A 22,750-nucleotide genomic window follows, 5' to 3' on the forward strand; every position below is an offset into this window, starting at 1 on the left:
TCTTTTTGACGCTATTGTAAATTGAATGGTTTTCTTAATTTCCTTTTTGATTGTTCATCATTAGCATACAGAAATGCAACTAATTTTCGTTGTTGATTTTGTATCCTATAACTTTGCTGAGTTCATTTATTAGTTCCGTTTCTTCTCTTTTTGGGGGTGTAATTGTTTTGGTTTTCTACGTATAATGTCATGTCATCTGTGAACAGAGATAAGATTAATTCTTCCTTTCTGATTTGGAACGTTTAACTTTCTTTTTCTTGTCTAACTGCCCAGGTTGACTTCCAGGACTATGTTGAATATAAGTGTTGAAAAAGAACATTCTTGTTTTGTTCTTGATATTAAGAGAAAAAGTTTTCAATCTTTTATCATTGAGTATGAAGTTAGCTATGAGTTTTTCATATACGGCCTTTATTATGTTGAGGTGATTTCCTTCTATTCCTAGTTTTTAGAGTGTCTTTATCATGAAATGTGTTAAATTTTGTCAAATGCTCTTTCTTAATGCATTGAGATGATCATGTGTTTTGTTCTGGTTTGGTTTGTTTTTTCTGCTAATGTGAGGTATGAATATTACATTGATTGATTTTCATATGCTGAACCACCCTTGCATTCCAGGAATAAATCCCACTTGGTCATGGTGTAAGTAAACAGAATGTTTATGGGGAAATTTAACAAATATTTTTAAATTATAAAAATTTTCAAATATTTACAAAAGAAGAAAGGTCAATAAATCTTATGAATTCATCATCTAGCTTAAAAAAAACATGTTTTAAATCTATCCCCTAATATTTGTTCTTTAAACCAAACAACTTTAAAGTTAATATGAATCTCAAAAATAGTAATAAAAATATTTCTTACATAAACACAATCACATTAGCACTTGTTACAAATTTAATTATTTATTAATGTCATGTAATAATATTCAATTCATAATCAATTTCCTTTACCTTCTAAGAAATGTATTTTCACAGTTTTTGATCACATCAGAATTTTTAAAAATCACGCAAAATCCTCCATTTTAATTTTTTTCAATTCTATTAAAATTTTAAAGAAATGTAGGCAATTATTCTATAGTACACTCCAAAGTTTGGATTTTATTGATTGCTTCCTTATGAGGTAGTTTAACTTTTTCCCTGTTCTCCATATTTTCTCAATATTTTAGTTAGATATAATGGTTTGAATATATTAAACTTCAAAAATTTTGTCAAGAATACTGTGTAGGGCTTCCCTGGCGGCACAGTGTTGAGAATCTGCCTGCCAATGCAGGGGACACGAGTTCGAGCCCTGGTCTGGGAAGATCCCACGTGCTGCGGAGCAACTAGGCCCGTGAGCCACAGCTACTGAGCCTGCGCGTCTGGAGCCTGTGCTCCACAACAAGAGAGGCAGCGATAGCGAGAGGCGCACACACCGCGATGAAGAGTGGCCCCTGCTTGCCACAACTGGAGAAAGCCCTCGCACAGAAACGAAGACTCAACACAGCCAAAAATAAATAAATAAACATTAAAAAAAAAAGAATACTGTGTACATAATTTTGGGTGATTCAGTTGCATAACATGGAGAAGCATAGTATGTTTGTTTGTCTCAGGACTAGTGATTCTAATCAGGAATAAGTCTAGATTAGTTAAGGCCTGAAGCTTTTACACTTTGAAGTCTCTTCTTTAACAAAAAGGCTACAGAATTACAAAAAAAGTGACAAATGTAAATGTTTAGTTAGAATAGTAAAGAAATTACAGACACAAAAATTAAAATTCGTAAAACCTAACTAATTTCTTCAAACATCATACAGTTCTGGCCCCTCCCAGAGCTTGGAAGTGACATATGCAAATAAGGGAACCTGAAGCTGAAGCTTAATTACCTTCATGGTAACCTGCTTCTGATACTAAGATTGATTACTGCATTCCAGTCATGACATAACTCCTTCTTTATAATTCTTCCCATTAGCATTCCACCTTAGTACAATGGTAACAGCCATTATGACTGTTGCCTAAATCCATTATTTCAATATAGATTGCAAAAAGTTATTTAAATTTGATCATTTCTTCTCCATTTTTGAGATAGAATTCATTTTTAAGAACAGTGACCCTCAGAGCTATTTGACTATCTAAAATACAGTTCCTACCATAAAGATAGTAAAATGTGTATTTCCTTACCATTATCTCTTTTGAGAGTAATGAGTTGATGTTTAAGCAAACTCTAATGATTTTATCATTTTGATATGTTACTTTTTTCTTCTTTTTATCACTATCTCTATGAAACAGCATGTTCACCTTTATAATATGTATACTATATATATACACATACATACATGTATACAATATATACACACAAATATATAGGCTTGTATGTATACTGTATATAGTACTTACACATAGACTACAAACGCATGCACATATAAACATATGTGTATACATATATATATCATATCTATACACACATATACAAATTAATAGGCTTGTATATATTCAATATTTTTACATATATAGTTTCGTTTTAAGGAGTTGACTCTTGTGACCGTGAGGCAGGCAAGTCAGGGCAGGACTCTGGGCTGGAGACACAGGGAAGAGCTGATGTGCCAAGTCCATTGGAGGAACACTTCCCTCTTTCTAGGGCACCTCATTTTTCTCTCCAGTCCTTCAGCTGATGGACGAGGCCCACCCACGCCGCGGCATTGACAATCTCCTTTACGCAAAGTGGACCAATTTCCGTGTTAATCTCTTCTGAAAAATACCTTCCTGGCCACATCTGGAATAATGTTTGTGGTTGCCGGGGCCCCACGCAGTGCGCACATGAGATTAACCATCCCCGTGGCGATGATGACACTTTATTTTCTCCCTTGACCATTGTCACTACTATTCCAATTAAAATGGCAGTGCTATGAAGGCAGGGCATTTCCTTTTTTGCCAGTACTGAGCGTCCGCGGTCTGGTGCCTAGCATAGGCTAAATACACGGCATTTTTGTGAACAGAAGCCCGGATTCCAGCTGTCATATTTAATAGGAATTATAGTCTTATTATTGGGGGGAAGGGGGTGTGTCACGGTACGTCGAGGGCGGGAGTCGAACCCGCCATCACTGGCCCTGAGGGGGTTTTCCCGGGTCCCCACTTCGGGCCGGTGGGTGTGGCCAGGGACAGCCGATGACGTGCGTACGTGCGTGCGTACGTGCGTGCGTGCGCGCGCGAGAGCGTGCGAGTCCACGGGGCGGGCCGCCCGCGCGGGGAGTGTTTTAGTCCAGTCCCCGGCTCATTGTGCTCGCCTCATGCCGGCCCGAGTTCGCAGCAGCGCTGGAGGCCCCGGGCCTGTGACCACAAAGAGGGAGCCGGGGGCCGGGCAGGAGCGCGGCGGCGGCAGCTGAGGCCCAGGCCAGGCCCCCTCCCCTCAGCCTCCCGCCTGCCCGTCTGCCCCGCCCCCGCCGGCGGCGCCGCGCCCCTCCTCCAACCGCCCGAGTAGCGCGGTGCGGGGGCCGCGCGCGAAGACATGGGGGAGAAGCTGGAGCTGAGGCTGGAGTCGCTCTTGGGGACCGAGCCCGCCGTCTACCCGTGGCAGCTGCCGGTCTACGTAAGTGCCGCCCGTCCCCTCCTCCCGGAAACCCGCCCCTCTTCCCCCACGGCGCGCGCTGAGCCCACCGAGAAACGGAGCGACTCGAGTCGCCAGACCCTCTTTGGAGCCCCCCCTTCCCGCCCCGCCGTGGTTCTCCGCGGCAGTTTCCAGCCCCCGCGCGCAGGGTGGGCAGAGGGGAGCCGGCGCCGGCCGGGGGCGCCGACTCGGCCGCGGGGACCCCGCGCTTCCGAGGGGCGCCTGAGCCGCTCTGCAGTTGGCTCTGCAGGGCTGGGGACCCCGGTTCCCCCGGGCCTGGACTGCCGGCGGGCTTGCCCTTCTGTACTTTAGGATCTGACATGTAGGGTTTCTTTTTCCTGGTAGTTTATTCTTAGCGCTGTCAACGTGCTTAGCTTTTTTTTTTATTTTTCAGGGCACCCTTTCCTCCCTCTCTCCAGTTTTTTTGTGTTTCTGTTTTGTTTTGTTTTAGTTAGGCATTTTGTCCCTCTGATCTTGAGTGGGTGGGCTGGCAGGACACTTGGAGAAGAGGCGTTCTGTCCCCTGACCTTGAGTGGCCTTTGGAAAATGACAGGCCAGACGGAAATGTACACAGGCGTCCGGTGATTCCAGAAATGCAGGGTGTCGGGCTAGGTGGGCGCCCGGCCTCTCGTCCCCCGTGGCGGCGTGGTGCGCGTGTTCCTTGTTTCAGGGTTTACGCCTGGGCCCCGCAGCCCACCTTCCGAAGGGAAAGCGCAGCGGGCGCCTTGGGCCGGCGCCTTTGGGGCGCCCTTTCGTGCCCTCGGCTTGCGGGGGACCGTCCTCCAGGCGACCCGGCCCTCGCGCGGGCTCCGTGTGTGTCAGTTTGTGGAAAGTGTGTCGCGGCCGGGGTCGGGGTCGGGACGCTGGGACCGCCTGGGAGCCGATGTTGACTCCCGGGCCCCGGTTCTCCGCAGTCATCTGAGGTCCGAGGGTTTCCAGCCCGCCACCGCGCACTGGCGCTTTCTATTTTTGCCCTTTCTGTGCCCGGAGGCGCGGCTGAGCCTGGGCTCTGGCTTTTCCGGTTGGGTAACTCCGGGTGGCCCTGGTGGGCGGCCTGAGCAGTGGGCAGGGCGGGGAGACATCCCAGGGGAGGGAAACAAAGTGGGGAGAACCTTCAAAAGTCCAGCTGATCCACTTGCCTCCCCGCCCCTCTTACTGCACTTGTCATGCACGGGTTGGCTGGCCGGCGCATTTTTCAAAATGTAATCATTTGTTTATCCTTAGTAGCCGTGAAGCATAGTTCACTTGTAGTGCACAGTTGTAGGAGTTTTGACAGATGATCGCCGTCAGGCGGCAGAGCAATCCTCTCATCCCTTTTGCTGCCCTTTGGCGCCAGCGCGCCTCTAGCTTCTTGGCCGCTAATCTCCTGTCTGTCCCTAAGGTTTTGGCTTTTCCAGAAAGCCAGATAAACGGAACAACAGCATGTAGCTTTTTGATTCTGGCTGCTTTAGCTCAGTAAAACCATGCGAGATCCATCCCGGGTTTTTTTTTTGTTGTTGTTGTTTTAAACATTGATTTAGTTAGTTATTTACTTGGCTGTGCCGGGTCTTAGTTGCGGCACATGGGATCTTCATTGGCGCGTACGGTATGTTTTCGTTGCAGCGTGCGGGATCTAGTTCCCTGAGCAGGGATGGACCCCGGGCCCCCTGCATTGGGAGCGCGGAGTCTTAGCCACTGGACCACCAGGGAAGTCCGTCATCCCTGTTGTTGCGGGTATGAGAAGCCACTCCTTTTTCTGGCTGTGTTGTATTCCATGTTCCGTTTGTCCATTCGCCTGTGGGTGGCAGGACTTGTGGGATGTTTCCAGTTTTGAGGGGATCAGGAATAAAGCTGCTGTAAACATCCCAGGGCAGGTTTCCATGTGAACTTGGGTTTTTACCTCACTTGAGAAAATACTCAGGAGTGGGACTGGGATCTGTGCTAAGTGTATGTTTAACAACTCTTCTGCATCTTAGAAATTGGTATTTTTGAGTATTGGAAGAGTTTAGAAATGCACTGTGACCCAGCACCCAGGCACTTGAAACGAAGTTGAAAGTTCATCTGGAGATGGTCACGTTGTCCCCGTCTCTGTCTTTTATTCGAGGCAGAGCAAGGCCACAGATTTGTAACCCTTGTAAGGAAGGCCTCGTGTGTCCAGGCCCTGGCAGGACCCAGCTTTCTAGTGGTGGGCGGTTCTGAAGTGGAGAGAGCATCTTTCCCTTGCTGGCCAGACCTCGCTTGGCAGGGTGCGGGGTGTGCTGCCTGCCTGGCTGGGCGCTCTTTCTGCCGGTCAGCAGCCGTTCCTGGTGTGTCTGTCCTACTACCAGGCAGGCGGTCAGGGGCCCTAGTGAAGTGCTCAGCGAGCCGCAGCCTTTCCAAAGCTTTGCGGGTAATGTCTGCTACCCTCCCATTTCCCTGCTGAGGAATTTTGCTTTCTCATGGGAAGTGAGGGGGCAGTACTTTATAAGAGTTCATATTTTGTGATGACTCGATGCTGAATACGTTAAGAAAATGGGCTCCTTCCAGAAGCTTAACTTCTTAGAAGGTCGGATTACTCATGTGACCGCACGTTTGAAATGAGTGAGCTTGTTTGTTCATTGATTCATTCATTCTGCAAGCACCTCCTGGATATTTAGAGTGAGTGTTCCAGGGGGCGCGGAGGACAGTAGACAGTATTCTTTTTTTTTTTGATTTTTGAATTTAATTTAATTTATTTTTTTATACAGCACGTTCTTATTAGTCATCAGTTTTATACACATCAGTGTATACATGTCAATCCGACTTGCCCAGTTCAGCACACCACCATCCCCACCCCACCCCACCCCACCCCCCGCGGCTTTCCCCACTTGGTGTCCATACGTTTGTTCTCTACATCTGTGTCTGTATTTCTGCCCTGCAAACCGGTTCATCTGTACCATTTTTCTAAGTTCCACATACCTGCGTTAACGTACGATATTTGTTTTTCTCTTTCTGACTTACTTCACTCTGTATGACAGTCTCTAGATCCATCCACGTCTCAACAAATGACTCAATTTCATTCCTTTTTATGGCTGAGTAATATTCCATTGTGTATATGTACCACCACTTCTTTATCTATTCGTCTGTCAATGGGCATTTAGGTTGCTTCCATGACCTGGCTATTGTAAATAGTGCTGCAGTGAACATTGGGGTGCGTGTGTCTTTTTGAATTATGGTTTTCTCTGGGTATATGCCCAGTAGTGGGATTGCTGGATCATATGGTAATTCTATTTTTGGTTTTTTAGGGAACCTCCATACTGTTCTCCATAGTGGCTGTATCAATTTACATTCCCACCAGCAGAGCAAGAGGGTGCAAGAAGCTAACCTTTTAGCTTCTTTTTGTTCCTTGATTGTAGTTAAGCTTCATCTTGCCTCAGGGCTTTTGTATTTGTTTTTCCCATGTTTTGGAAATAGTATTTCCAGAAAAATTGTCCATAAATGATTCCTTTCTATTCTTTGGCACTCATCTCTTAAAGATATTTTTTCCTTGATTGTCCTACCGGCCTAACTTAGTCCCAATTTATCAGATTACCTTACTTCTTTCACAGAATAATCATAAAAACAAATATTATCTTTGGTGTCTCTTTGTATTTAGATGAACTTCTTCCCAAAGAACTCAAGCCCCACAGTGACAGAGGTTGTTACCTTTCTTATCCCTTATTCTGTGTCTTAGAACTGTGTCTGGCATGTAGTAATCACTCGAGGTCTGTTGACTGTGTAAAGAATATGTGAGTAGATGAACAGATTTGGAGTTATTTAAGGTCGCTCTTAATGATGGCTGGTGTTGGTGATTAAATTAAAATTGTAGGTTTTAGAGTTGGAAGTGATCTTGCTGAGTCTCAGAGCTACGGCAAAACTCTCCCTACTGTAGCATCCCTGACAGATGATCAAGTCTGAGCTTGAATGACTGTATATGAAAGACCCTAACCAGGGCAACCTCGTAGCTTTCTTCAAGCAGCTCACAGCCTTCCATGGGAGTTTGCTCCCTATTAGTCAGCTGTAATTAGGAGAAAACGGTTTGATTTACCCAGAATCATCTTCTCTCAGTCTCCTTGTTCTAGTTCCTAGAGAATAGACAGGACAGAGTTTCCTCTAAATTACATCCTTTGGGTTTGCACTCCTGCTTGTAACAAAATAAGCACCACGCTATGGCAAAATTCCCCTTGATTGTCTGCCACTTGTTGCTACATTCCTTGTTAGTGTTTAGAAATAATTTGTCTTAATGTTCCACATTATAATTGATGGAGTACAGAAGTAAAAGAGATCTCGGGGTTATGTCAGAAGCAATCAGACAGATATTTTAACTTACCCTTTTAATGTATTTAATGCTGACACTGTGAGGAATTGAGCAGTATAGTCACCGCGTTATTGCCATTGCTGAAAAAATGTCTTTATGGTGAAATTTATGGTCACTTTGAAAGCATTAGCTGATGGGGGAATTGTCAGCTACATCTTAGAGCGCTGAGCATTTCTCAAAAAGTTGTGATATGAAACACCCCTGCCTTTTCTTGTATTTCTGTGACATTCACCTACTTCACAAAAAGCATTCGTCATATTCCTGAAATAATGATGGGCTTAGTTGAGATTCTTTTGGGTCCTAAGGGACCAACATGTGTGCATAATAGTGTCGAGTTACACAGAGCCTGGATGTTTGGCTCCAGACTGAAAGCACCATGGAGTCGTTTTCTCACATCTGTTCACCAATGTGTATGAATGGGAGAAAACCAAAGTTCTGGTTTGTTTGATCAAGGGGAGCCACACTCCTTTTACTTTTGCTGTGACAAACAAGTAAAGAGGTGTAAAATATCTGATAAGAGCCTCTTAAGGTTTGGTAGAATGCTTAAGTGGGATGTAGAGAATATAAAACAAAAAGAAAAGCAAGTGAGTACTGCTGGCAAACTTTTTCAAGGACAGCTAACAAATTAATAATAGTAGTAACAACAATAGTAAGATTGATTTTCAAAGACTTAAGAGTGGCATGGATTCCTAACCACTCTACATGTATTAACTCCACGCCACAGCCCTGTAAAATGGGTGAGGTTATTAAGCCCTTGATTTTCAAAGAGGAAGTGGAACACAAAGAAGTACCACTCCTGAACTCCCACCACTAATAAGTGGTGGAGCTGGGGAAAAAAGATCCAGGCAAATTAATTTTAGAGTTAGTGCTCTTCACCCGTAGGTTATATCCCACAGGTAATATTTTCACATTTTGAAATCACTTTACAAATACTATTTTTACCCCTAAAGTACACAGGGAATACCCAGGGAAATTGGCATTCTAATTATTTTTATATCTTTGCCAATAATCTGTTAACTTTTGGCAGTTCAGTATCCTTCCCCAACTTTTTTTTTTTTTTCTTCCCCAACTTCTTAAAAATTCAGCCTACAATCCAAAAAAGTAAGGGCTAGTGAAAAGAAATGTCTTATAAATCCAGTTCAAGAGAGCAACTAAAAACTAAGGCCCCCCAAGGATGGAAAAGAGAAAGCAAAAGAAAAGAAGAGACAAGAAGCCCAAACCCTATGATTAAGCTCCACGTTGTTAGGTAAAGGGGCATTTAATTAATGCTTCTTTAATACCGTGTGTACAGAGTCATGGCTCTACAGAAGCCAAGGAGTCTCCCTTTCATCACTGATTCATGGTATGCACCTGGCAGGGTCACTTCCTTCTTTGAGCCTCAAAGCTTTTCATGAAGACACTGAGGGAAATGGAAAAAGGTTAGCTCTCACAAGCCAGCTCTCATGTTCTCTCGTGTTACCTGTGAGCCTAGGTAAGTGCCAAATGTCTTTAACATGACAGATTATATTTTTTCTTAACCATTTCTCTTCTCCTGATATTTACGTAATTTCTAATACATAGTAGAATAGTAGAAAAGAAAACATGCTACACTAAAAAGTAACCGACACACTAACTTTCCATTCTCATTTCACTGCCAATTCAGCCAGATGCCTTCTGTAGAATTCTGATGCAGACCATGAAAACACACTGTAAGTGTTCCAGTCTTTTCCATATTTGGTAGTCCTGTGATTTCCATTGGCAGAACTATCTTGGACTGGCATCTGAAAATCTATCAAAAAGAAATTAAGTAATAGGAATTCATATCAATGGTATTGGAGAAAGAAATCCTTGAACTTATCTTACTGTGTGAACCTTCATCCATGTACAAAATCAACAAGAAAGTTTAAACTTTAAAGGCAACATATTCCCATGAATATAAGGGAGAATATAACACAAATAATATACAATGCTAACATTATGTACATACACATATATACAAGTGGTCTTGAAATATATTCCCAGATATTAATTGGATTAAAGTTTGGGGCATTAAAGCATATTTTCTCCTAGAGAGCATTATTCTTTAAGGCACATATAGACACACATAGCTGCCCTGCTGGCCTCTCACAGTTTCAGTAGATTCCACTCATGTCCCCAGTTCATTTCCCCATATATTTATTCTCGGATTAGTGATTTTTGAATAGGTGTTCCTCTCTTTAGAAATACCTGTGCCATGACCGCAGAGTACTCAGATTTCTTTTTGGCATTTGGTGGCAGATGATGGGGAAAGTGACGAGTTGTATGACAGGAGAGGTACAAGGTGAACCTTAGAGTAACTAAGACTTTATGCGTAGTTCTTAATCCCAAAAGAAAAAGAGAAGGATAGCAGCGGAAGTCATTGGAATAAAGGATCTCTGAGATGAATCAGCATTAGAATAATTCATTGGTTACTGACTGTCCAGTCAGTTTAGGTTATAAGGTATTCCTGAGTGACTGCATCACTTTATGAAAGGTTCTACCTAACTATAGCTTTCTTTTGCTGGAATTAGTTTATATGGCAATAATATGCATAGAGAATGGCAATAGTGAATTCATGTCTTCCCCAAATTGAAGACACTCGTTAAGGTACAAGTTTACCCAAGCCTGCAAATGATTTATCCATACTATACTAACTGAGACTGTGTCTTACCATTCTTGTTTGTTAAAGGAGATAACAAGCCTAACTTTGAGTAATAGCAGGATACTTAGAAAATACTTTCAGGTTAAGTTTTGTAAACAAAGTTCAGTGTTTACCCACCAAAAGCAAATCAGCTCATTTAGTGTTGCAGGAAATGCCTTCATACATTTTCACTGCCACTAAAGCAATTTAAAACACCTGTTGGATATATTCCCTCCTAGAATGCCATTTGTACACTTATTCCTAATAGGGCCTGTTATTTTAAATGCAAACTCGTATTATAAGGCTCAGAATTGATACTCAGTATTTTTAGTGATCACATGGTTTAGGTTTCTCAGATTTGGACTCAGACTTGCATTTCAAGCATTGCAATGTGGGCCTGTTAAATGATTTCCTTGCAACCAGGAAAAATTGTTTATCTGAATCTAAAGTCCAATTAAAGAAATGTGATAGTGGTGATAGTGGTTGATGAAGCCGACTAGCATAGCAGCTAGGGCAATTATAGACAAGTTACATTTAACCTCTCTGTGCCTCAGTGTCTTCCTCTGAAACTGAGTTTCTTCATCAATGGGGATAGATACTGGTACCAATCTGACAGAGTTATTGTAAGAAATGAAGGAGTTCACAAATTTCCTAAAGACTTAATGTTTGGCTTGTCGTTACTAAATGCTGGTAATTATTAGTAAAACAATATCCCTCTATTATTTATTATATCAAAATAATAATGATAAGAGCCTGTTATTTTAGTAGTTCGATTTTTTGGTCATATAGTTTAGACTAACTCATATTGTTTAAATGTGAAACCAAGAAGAAGAACAGTTTTGTTTTGTTTTTCTTAACCTGGTCAAGGAACCCAAATCACCTAATTCAGAAATGTTTCTAACTTGGCATCTGCTTTTAATCTGTCACAGCCAGAGAAAGTTTAATGTCTCAGAAAGTGACAGCCTTGTATTTGTGTAGCATAAAAAAGAAGATACATGCTAGATAACATATATACCCCTTATCATAGTCATGCCACATGTAATGCAACACTATTCCTGCTGGGTTCAAGCATTGTGATCCAGAGCCTGCCATTGCCTATTATCAGGAGCAGGAAAGCGTAAGAACCGTATGTGTTTGCCCTTAAGTTGGTCTACAACACAGATACTGTCAATCAGCCTCTGATAGTACCCTCCCCGTGGACAACCTTCTGTGCCCTTTTGAGCAGGCTCAGATGGAGTCTACCATCAGTGTGGTGGGACTTCACTTCGCTTCAAGTGTGTCCAAGTTGAAGGGTGGAATTAACAAATACTAACCAAATTTGTGGCTGTCCAAACTAGGAAAATAGTTAAAGAATCAGGACATGAAGAATCAGGCAAATACTCATTTGGTGTCAACCCAATAAAAAAGCTTCATGGTGAGAAAAAAGTTGCCAAAGATGAAAGCCCAGAATAGTGCTACCTTAGCCTAACCACAGTGTCAAAGCAGATGACACACATACACACAAACACAAAAGGAAGCCCCTCTTCACACTAATGCCCCCAAATCCTTTATGGGGCTTCAGATTGAGCAGATTAGGTAGATAGATGGTTGTCATTTACGGACTGGGTCCACCTAACAAGACTGGTTACTAACAGAATATCTCTGTTTTGTCATTTAATAGACATCCCAAACTTAATATACCTTGCAATCAAATACACACATAGTCGCTCATGCTTTTCCTGTAGACTTTACAAAACAGAAAAGCGCAGCTCCATTCTTCCTGGTGCTCAGTTACAAAATGTGATTCATCTTTGACGTTTTTCTTTCTCTCTCCTTTCACATCCAATACACAAGCAAAATGTGTCAGCCCTATCTTTGAGATAGAACCAGAATTTGACAGTTTCTCGATTTTTCCACTGTTACCACTCAGGATTAAGATTTCGTTGTCTGTCATCTTAATTATTATCCCTCTGAACTGTGTCCTTAACATAGTGGCCGGAGAACACTTTGAGAATCTAAGTCAGAAGAATTATGTGACTTCAGTGTCTTCCCCTTCATCATAGTTGAAGCTGAAGTTCTTAAAATGCTGGAAAGTTGCCACATGATTACCCTCCACATTATATATTTGATCTCATGTCCTCCACCTCTACTCCTTGCTCACTCTTTTGCAAACACCTTATACTCTTTAGTCCTTGATGTTCAACAAGTATAGTAGGAAGACATTTTCACTTGCTGTTCCCTTTACCTGAATTGCTGTTGTCTTTACTATCTACAGTACTCATCCACTCACTTTTTTAGGTCTTTTCTCAAATATCACCGTCTCCATTATGAGGCCTTGCTTGCATTCCCTGTAATAACCTACAGCCCCACTAATACACCCTACCTCCTTAGAAGCCTCCCTTCTGCTGTAGAATCTGTTGAATGAATGAATGGAGTGAGCTATATCTAATTTCCATACAATTAAACATCAACCGTGAACACTTGTTGAGAGACAGATTCAGGGTATAAAGAATAAAAGAAGTGTAAATTCAGGCCTTAGCATTCACCATCCATCCCCTCAGGGTTCTGCTATGGTGTATCTTTGAATAAAGAGCACAATTTGATAAGACTAATTAATAGCTTAAATTCGTTAGAATCCCAAACCTTTTATAGTAGAAATGTGATAAAAATGGTGTCAGAGATTCTCAACAAAATGTTAGTGAATTGAAGCCACAAAAGTATAAAAACAATTATATACCATGACCAAATGGGATTTGTGTCAGGTACGTAAGGCTGGTTCAACATTTGAAAATTAATTAATATAATCCAACCAAGACAAATAAAGGAAAAAAACATATAAATACATGCAGAAGAAGCATTTGACAAAATCCAGCATGCACTCATGAGAAAAACTCTCAGTAAACTAGGAATAGAGAGGACTTCCTTAACTTGATAAATACGATCTACAAAAAAACCAATAGCTAACATCATACTTCCTGGAGAGAAACTCAATGCTTTCCCACTAAGATTAAGCACAAGGCAAGGATATCCTCCTTTATTATAACTTTTCAGTATTGTGCTGCAAGTCCTTGCTAATGCAATAAGGCAAGAAAAGGAAATAAAAGGTGTACATATTGAGAACGAAGACATAAACCTGTCTTTGTTCACAGGTGACATGGTCATCTATGTAGAAAATCTTAAAGAGTTGACCCAAAACTCCTGTAACTAATAAGTGATTATAGCAAGGTTGCAGGATCCAAGGTTAATATACAAAAGGCAATTGCTTTCCTATATACCAATAATGAACAAGTGGAATAGGTTTAAAACAAACCGACACTATTTACATTAGCATTGCCAAAAATGTAATACTTCTGTATAAATCTAATAAAATATGTACAACCTCTATAGGAGGAAAACTACAAAACCATGATGAATGAAGTCAAAGAATAAATAAATGGAGAGTTATTGCATGTTCATGAATAGGAAGACTCAGTATTATCAAAATGTCAGTTCTTTCTGACTTAATCTATAGAAATTCAGTGCAATCCCAATAAAAATCCCAGCAAGTTATTTTATGGATATTGGCAAACTGATTCTAAAGTCCATATGAAGAGGCAAGAGACCCAGAATAGCTATCACCTCATTGAAGGACACAGTTGAAGGAATGACACTACTCAACTTGAAGACTTACTATGAAGGTGCAGTAATCAAGACAGGGTGGTATTGGTGAAACAACAAATAGATCAGTGGAACAGAATAAAGAGCCCCAAAATAGACCCACATAAATACAATCAACTGATCTTTGGCAAAAGAACAAAGACAATACAATGGAGCAAAGATAGTCTTTTCATCAAATAGTGCTGAAACAACTGGATGTCCATAGTTAAAAAAAAAAAATCGAGACACAGACTTTATATCCTTCATAAAAATTAACTCAAAATGAACCACAGACCTAAATGTAAAACACAAAACTGTAAAACTCCCAGAAGATAGCATAGGAGAAAACCTAGATGACCTTGGGTATGGCAATGACTTTTAAAATATAACACCAAAGGCACATTCCATGAAAGAACTGATAAGCTAGACTTCATTAAAATAGAAAATTTCTGCTCTCTGAAAATCACTATCAAGATAATGAAAAGACAAGCCACAGAGTGGGAGAAAGCATTTGTGAAAGACGCATCTTGTTAGGGTAAAGTGGCAACTTGCAAGCTTCTTACATGTGCAACTGGTGTAATTTATTTTGGTATGTAGTGTGAGGTACAGACTTTAGTTTTAAATGGGTGTGTAGTTTTCTAGGCATCAATTTTAAAGATTATAACTTGACTTTATCACAATCAAACTTCCCAGACATACTAAGAACTATTTGTGGATATTCTTTTCTGTTTAATTTGTATATGTGTTCATTCATGTAGTAGTGCTACAATGTTTGAATTGTAGTGGCTTCATAGTTAAGTTATATAGCTACCTGCTAATTAACAGATACTCAACTTCTAATAAAATTTAGGACTTGTACCTGAATGCCTCCAGACTATGTTCTTCATTCACTCTTTACTATTCACTCAATATAAATTCAGAGCTGATATACATTAAAACTGAACTAAAGAGGCTAACATTTTTTAGTTTTCATCTATATTCCTAGATTCAAAATATGAGAAAGTAATACAATGCAACATTTTTTAAAACCTCTAATGACTCACATTTTCTATCTCTAATTAAAACAGAATACCCTGTGGAATATCTTTGCATCATTTACCCGGTTTCATTAATTCTGGCTGCTGAAGTTAATTTAAATTCACTCTGGTAAAATGAGAGCTCAGTATAAGGTTTTAGCATCTCAGTGAGACTTACAAATAATCATCTGCTAGGTGGTAAACAGTAAACAGTCTTGTTTATTGCAAATAATCTTAGCCAATAAATGTTATTTATGCTCCATTTAAGAATAAAGATGTTAATCAGAGATCACAGAACGATCTTTTTGTTAAAGCTAAAAGCAATTCTGCTTTGATTAGTTGCAAATGCAAATATTACCCAACTTCTTTCTCCTTCTTTGATAGTTGTATAGAAATAAAACTAAATATAAGAATGTAAGCCAAACCCACTACAAATGAAACTGCACTACAGGCCCAGTATCTTCAGTGATTTCCAGAATGATTTCTATGCTCAAACCTTCATTCTATCCTCTCTTCCTAAACAGAATTGTTTTGTTTTGTTTTGTTTTTGAGTAACTTTTATTACACAAGAGATTCATATTCTTTATAGAGAAATCATGTAATTGAATAATCCAAAAATAGATTAAAAAAATAAAAATTAGCCATAATTCCACCTCTCAGATATATTATCACTGTATCTATTTTATAGTATAGCTTTCTTATATACATTTTTTAACATCTTTATTGCAGTATAATTGCTTTACAATGTTGTGTTAGTCTCTGCTGTATAATAGTGCATCGGCTATACGTATGTATATATCCCCATATCCCCTCCTTTTTGCGTCTCCCTCCCACCCTCCCTATCCCACGCCTCTAGGTGATCACAAAGCCCACAGCTGATCTCCCTGTGCTATTTGGCTGCTTCCCACTAGCTATCTGTTTTACATTTGGTAGTGTCTATGTGTCCATGCCACTCTCTCACTTCGTCCCAGATTACCCTTCCCCCTCCCCATGTCCCTAAACAGAATTTTAAGAAGATAGCCAAGATAAAATGAGAAACTGATTTAGACTTTGGTACCAGGTTTACAGCTTCAATGATTTAGGAAAATCCCTTGACAGCTATACTGAGCCTCAGTTTTCACATTTGTAAAAGGGTGAGGATTAAAAAAAACTGATACTTCTGGAAATGCCTGTCATTCTGATTGGATATTTTTAAAATGTTGACTGAAATTTAAATGTATAAATTATAAAAAGATGACAAAAAGAACTATTATCATTTTATTACCCAGATAAACCCTGGTGGCCCACTGATAGGCGACAGGGCTTCTCTAAGTAGTTTTCTTCATCCTGATTTCTGGACACTCCCTTCTTTAATCTGCTTTTGGAGGCACTGGGTGACATTTTGGCAAGTTTTATTCAATTTCTTTATGCCTTGATTTTAGGAAAGAAGAAGAGTAGCTGTGCTGAGCTCTGCCAGGTCAGATAGAATTTTGGAGTATTCTCGTTCTCTCTCTTGTAGACAGCCACTGTCATTTGGTAAGCCATAAGCCTTCCTTTGCTTTGACTGTGGTTAGTGTGTTTGCTGGATTTCTAAAATATATTTTTAGTGTTTACTTGTTTAGATTGAAAAGATTGGGCTATATTTTTAAAAGTTTATCCCTCCATTTTGGAAGGCCTTTTAAGTTGTGATATGACATGCAAGAGAGCTAACGGAATTCTGGACTCCATATTTTCGTTTTTACCTTTTTTTTTTTTTCTCAGACTTTGAACCAACAATGGCTAAGAATGAGAGGAACTCAGACCCGAATATTTTTTCCCTTGTCAAGCACAGAGAATATGGGAAAAAATGAAATTGGGAAATTGTTTTGCTTGTCTTCCTTTCCTCCTTTTTGGTCAGTTACCTTAGTCGTCCACCTCACTTTGTATTTCTAGCCTGGCTTCAGAAAGACCTGAATTTGATGAACTACACATTGTTGGAGTAGTAGATTGCTAGAAGGAACCAAGATCCAGACGACCTTAGATGGTGGCTTCATGGATTATATTCAAGGATGTTCCAGCCTATTTCCTCACTTCCATTGTGAAAGGAGTTCCCTATTCCTAAGATAATGGACCTATGTGCCACTGACACAGAAGATGGAGATTTATCCCAGTGCCTTTATATATGTATAGATATTAAAATTATGTATATATATGTTTATATATAGATAATGCCTAATGGAAATATCTCAGATGTTCTATTTTGTTTTTTCTTTAATTTTACTTATAAAAATTGTGACGATTTTTTAACTCAAAAGAGGAGAACCTTAAAAATTAATTAAAAACACATTCTCAGTCGTAGTCTAAGGTTCAGAGTGACTTGGCAGAGAAAATTGCTGAATGGTTAGATAACAGTGCTGGTAGGCTTGGCTATTGTAACACTTTACATTTGAGTTTCTCTTCCTTGAAATTACAAGAACTATATGGCTCAAGAGAAAGATTGATAATTAGGAATATTCCGCTTGCTTTTAATATAGCCTATTGAAGAACATTTTGATTATTTGGAGATCATAGGAAGGAACCTTTATGATCTAACTTTTGAACAAGTAGTGTTGCAACACAAAGCTATGACTTAAAATTAAAAAGGAAATTTGAAATGACCTATTACTTTTGGCATCTCAAGCCAGATATCTGTCAGAAAAATGAGTCACTTTTCAGTCAAATGGGTGGTCAGCAATATAATTTTTCATTGGGAAGCTGAAAGACACCATTGCCAAACAGAGCATCTGCAGTGTTCACATCTATATTTGAGCATCTTTTGTTTTCCCAAGGGGTGCGGATGAGAAGAAGGAAGGCAGAGAAATGCACTTGCATAAAGCTTTCCAAGATGGATAGAACAGAGAGCATTCCCAGAGGCAGGTCAAGTTCAACACGAGAACAATTCTCTCAGTGCTTTCACAACTAGTTAAAATACAAGACCAGTAGTAACTCAGCTCTCAAATCAGTGCTGAAATCAAGCAGAAGGTTGTTAATATTGATACGGTTAACATACATCAAGTAGGGTTACAGAATTTTCTGAATCCAAAAGTTCTTCATAGTGTTGACATTTCCTTACTGAATTCCTAGGATTGTTTGGTTTCAAAGGCTGTTGTGCTCAAGACGCATTTGTTTTTAAATAATCCTTCATAAAAAGTTCAGCTTTCAGTCTAATATGATTGAAACCCAGCTTGAGTGTGTTTTATAATGCACTGAAATGGAAAGACTATGGGCATTGAATTATTCAAAACATGGTAGGCGAAGGAGTGATATGTGGGGAAGAGGTGATCAAAGAAATCAGTGAGACTTGATATGTCTTGTTATCGCATTTTATTTACCTTTTAGAACTCTTCCCAATATTAGAGGAAAGAAATCAGTATCAATTTTCACCTGTTACGTTCCACACTTCAATTATTAATGAATGTCAAATTCGACCACAGTTTTCTGTACCACCTGCTCTGCAATAATATTTCTGAGCCTTTATGAAAAATGTAAAATTGTCATTGAATTTCCAAACATGATTTCTCCAGTGGCTAATTCAGTTTGTTTTATTAATAAGCAAGTTCTGAGGAGTAATACTAATTTAATATGCCTGCATGTAAGGTTAAACTATAAATTATTCCTGCTGAAGGTGATGAGATCTGACTGCGATGTGGTGGTAGGGCACTCACCTTCCTGAACAAACCCTGCGAGCGTACAGTTCTTGGGAGAAACCAGTACTTCATATAGTAGCAAATCTGATATTATTTTGCATGTCTCCTGTAGCAGTGGAATGCACACACACACAAACATGATCATGGGTGAAAAAACACACATGCGCACCTTAGGTGCTTACATTAATTTCTGAATATAGTTCTCCGGAAAGAAAAAGTGTTACTGATGATTTGTATTTTTATAGTTTTTTATTTTATGCATACTAAAACACTTCATGAAATCACTTACTGTTTTGTTGTCCATGGAATCCTTTCAATTTTGAGATGCTAAATACAATAATGATTATAGTCCTTGGCCATGAAAGACTAAGTTACAGAGAACCTGGTGACTGGAGGTCAGAGCTGCCACGGAATTATTCTCTGCTCCAGAGACCATTAGAATATCACTGTGTACCCACTTAAGGATAGAATGCTGCTATTGAGAAACTAGCTGTCTTTTATTTCTACTAAAAGGAGAGAACAGTAGGGGAACTTGCCTGAGTGTATAAGACTTTCTCTGTTTTGTACAATAAGCCAAAAACAATACATGACATAGCCTCAGGTCTTTTGTACCCAGCTCCTTCCTGTATTACTCCTGATCAATTACACTTAAATCCACAAGAGTTGCTTGAACATTTTGACAGTTATGTTCCCCATACCCTGAAGCATTTTTAAAGGGTTACTGAGATAAAGCTATTTCAAAAAATACTCCCTCCAAATTTTTTCCGGGTGGCATCAGTGAAAAAGTAACTTAGAGGAAAAAAACTCCACCTTGAGTTCCTGGCCAACCACTCTAAGGCCAGGCAAGCATAAACCTTCATAGCAAAACCTAAGTTTGTTCCCAGTTGAGAATTTGGTTTCTATGGTCTTATTTAGAAAGTATATGGAGACTTTAATTCCCTATAAGCCCTTTCCAAAGAGTGAATACAGTTCATCATTAGTAAGAGATGATGAAAATTACAATTTTGTTGAATAGGTGGAATATATATTATATATAATATATATATTTATTTTTAATATATATATAAAGTTACTATTCAGAGTCCTAAAACATGGATTTTTCTTACTTACCAAGAATGAACAGTAACTTGATCTCTAAACACAATAAAGCACCTGGCCATAGCAGAATCATAACAAATATTTGCTATCAGAATGAATTCACTGTTCAGGTGTAAAGAGGGAATAGCTTCAGTTTGCCTCTTTCTTGCACCCCATTATTGAATCCTGGACAGAGGAGATTTTCTTGATTTTAATCTAAAGGAGAAATGTTCACTTTTGTTAAGATGGAAATTGACAACCTCAGTAGGTAGAGGCACTGTTTTTATTTGGCTGAATTCATGTTTCCAGTGATAATTCAAGGTATAATAGGGTTTTCTCTGCCACTCCAAAATCTGAAAATGATAAGCATCTCACCAGAGTTTCAGGATGGCCCATTACCTATGCTGTGGAAAGGATATTCAAAATACCATGTTTCATCAATGTCTTCTCAGATTTATTAATCAATGGACAACTACTGAGTTAAGACAGTGTTTTATCTTTGCTTCAAAAAAATAAAAACAAAAAACCCCCACAAACACAAAAAAACTGTTAACGATGAAAACTTATTATGCCAGGACTTAGTATGGCCTGACTTGGAAATTTAGTTTCAGAGGCTTTTGTGAATATACCAAGGAAAGAGGACCTAGGTGTATTTTATTCCCACAGGCTGCCAATAAATATTTGCTTCACAGAGAAAAAATTAATATATAGTATAGGAGAGAGCCTGACAGATGCTTAACATTATTGAGTGACAGCAATGCCCAAACTCATCTGTGATCAAACACTATGAAAGTATCCTCCTAAGGATAAATTTATTACAAATAAGTGAAAATTCAATTATGGAGATACTTTGTTTCAGCTCTGATATGCAAAACGCTTGGAAGTTGTCACTGTATCTTGTCCTTACAAGATAATGCGGTACAAAATGAAAATCAATGACTTTTCTCAGACGTGATTAATAAAACATGTAACTATGAAAGAATTTTAAAACTGTAATTATGTATGTGTATATATGTGTGTCTGAAAAATCTGGGTCAAAGAAAACTGAGGCTATCAGTATAAACTCATTTAACTTCTATCTCTTCTTATGTTTATTTCCTCCCAAACTTACCAGTATCCATCCAACTCGAAGGATACAAGTGATTTTTATATACTGTGCAAGGTTTTTTTCTTATTCATATGTCCATGTTTCCCCAATTCTCTAAATTATTATCTACATCTTCAGGATCTCCTTTATCGGTTCCTTCATTTCAACATATAAAATATAAGTCCTTCTCATTCTAAAAAATTCTTTTTTGCTAATTATGTTCTCTTTTCATCCAAACTCCTTGAGAGTAGCCTATTCCCACTGTCTTCACTAGCCCCGCCTGGCCCCCACAGGCAGCCCTACACCCTCAATTTATTGCCATCTGGCTTTTTGTCCACCACTTCACTGAACTGCTCTAAGGTCACTGGGGACCTAACTGCCCAAATCCAATGGACACTCACATTCTCTGAAGGATGGCACTGTCATCTACTTCCTCCTTCTTGAAACTTTATCACCTCACTCCTTCCCAGAATTCTTTCTCTGCTTATTACTTAAACGTTGTCAGTACTCACAATTCTCTGAAATCTCATCCATGTTCATGATTTTAATGACTGCTGATATGTGCTGATGACATTCAAATTTTTATCTTTCCATGTCTTCACGTGCATGTCCAGTTATCTACCAGTCTGTCTCCTGAATTCTACAGGTGCTTTACAATTCAACATGTCCAGAACTAAAGTCTTTTTCCCAATTCAGTTCTTTATCCCCTATTTCCAAACTCAATGATACCACCACCCAACCTTAGTCACACAGATGGGGGTTCAGCCTCCGCCTCCTACTTCTTCCTTACTTCCCAAGATCAAGTCTTGCTTGTAATTTCCTAAATACAATTAGAACTTATTTCCTCCCTTCGTCTATACCTTATTTCAGACCCCTTTCTTCTTGCTATTACCTGGTCTAGAAGTTACCAAATTGCTGTTTGGTGGAACCAGTTGTTAGACACTTCTGTTAAAAAAGGACACTAGAGTCAAATAGCTTTGAGGATGGCTGTGTACCATGCGCCTGCTGTGACAATCCAGAATGAACACTAGCTTGCAGCAGCCCCGAGGAGATGTACAGTAAAGAAACCTGATTAACTTTACTTAAGCCAGGTTCTCCCTTCTGCCGGCCTATAAACTTTTCAGTAGGGACAGGAGAGGAGGTGGCAGCGTGAAAGTCCCACTTGAAAATAAAAAACACTGCTCCTCAGAAGAGTGGGGCGTAATTGTCTCCAGGCTTCTTCAAATTCCTCATCCATACTGACGTCAGTGGTCTAAAATACCACCTGAACTTGTCCTTTCCATTCTTAGCTGTTTTCTGAGGAAACCAGCTCCACACACATGGGTGGTTAAGACCCGCTCTCCTCCTCCTCGCGGTCTCCTTTAGGGGCACTTGCCACTGCCTGGTGACACTGCACTGATCCTGCAGAGCCTGTGCCTGTGGCTCCGTAACACAGCCCTCGCACACTCATGGCTCTGGACTTCCGCTATCCTCTCTGCCTTGAGTGTCCTTTCCCTTCACCGGCTGACTCACCAGTTTTTCACGAGTCCTTTAAGACTTAGCTTAGCGACTGCCTCTTTCGATAACTTTTCTTTGCCTCACAGCTCCCCCTCTTCTTCCACAAACACTGACCAAACGCCCTGAATATGCCCATCACAGCATGTCATGTGCAGGATGAGACATCTGCTGTGTGTCTTCCCCTCTCACTCCACTGCTAAAGGGCCAACGCTACATCTTGCTCATTGTTTCACTCCTCTAACACCTAATCCATGACGAATGAACTAACTAGTACTGTAGTAGCCCTCTTAGTAACAATCAGGCAGGAACTTC

The 22,750-nt window shown here is 39.9% G+C and overlaps 1 pseudogene across 1 annotated transcript in view; it reads left to right on the forward strand.

Moving 5' to 3' along the window:
* The first annotated feature begins 3,184 nt into the window (after positions 1 to 3,184).
* LOC309823471 (RING finger protein 11-like) overlaps positions 3,185 to 22,750 on the forward strand; it is a 44,848-nt pseudogene continuing 25,282 nt past the window's right edge. The window contains exon 1 of the transcript XR_014298561.1: positions 3,185 to 3,552. The product of XR_014298561.1 is annotated as an RING finger protein 11-like (transcript). The remainder of the gene's footprint in view (positions 3,553 to 22,750) is intronic.

This window comes from Grampus griseus (assembly GCF_964374135.1).
Source record: "Grampus griseus genome assembly, chromosome: 6".
Taxonomy (NCBI): Eukaryota; Metazoa; Chordata; class Mammalia; order Artiodactyla; family Delphinidae; genus Grampus; species Grampus griseus.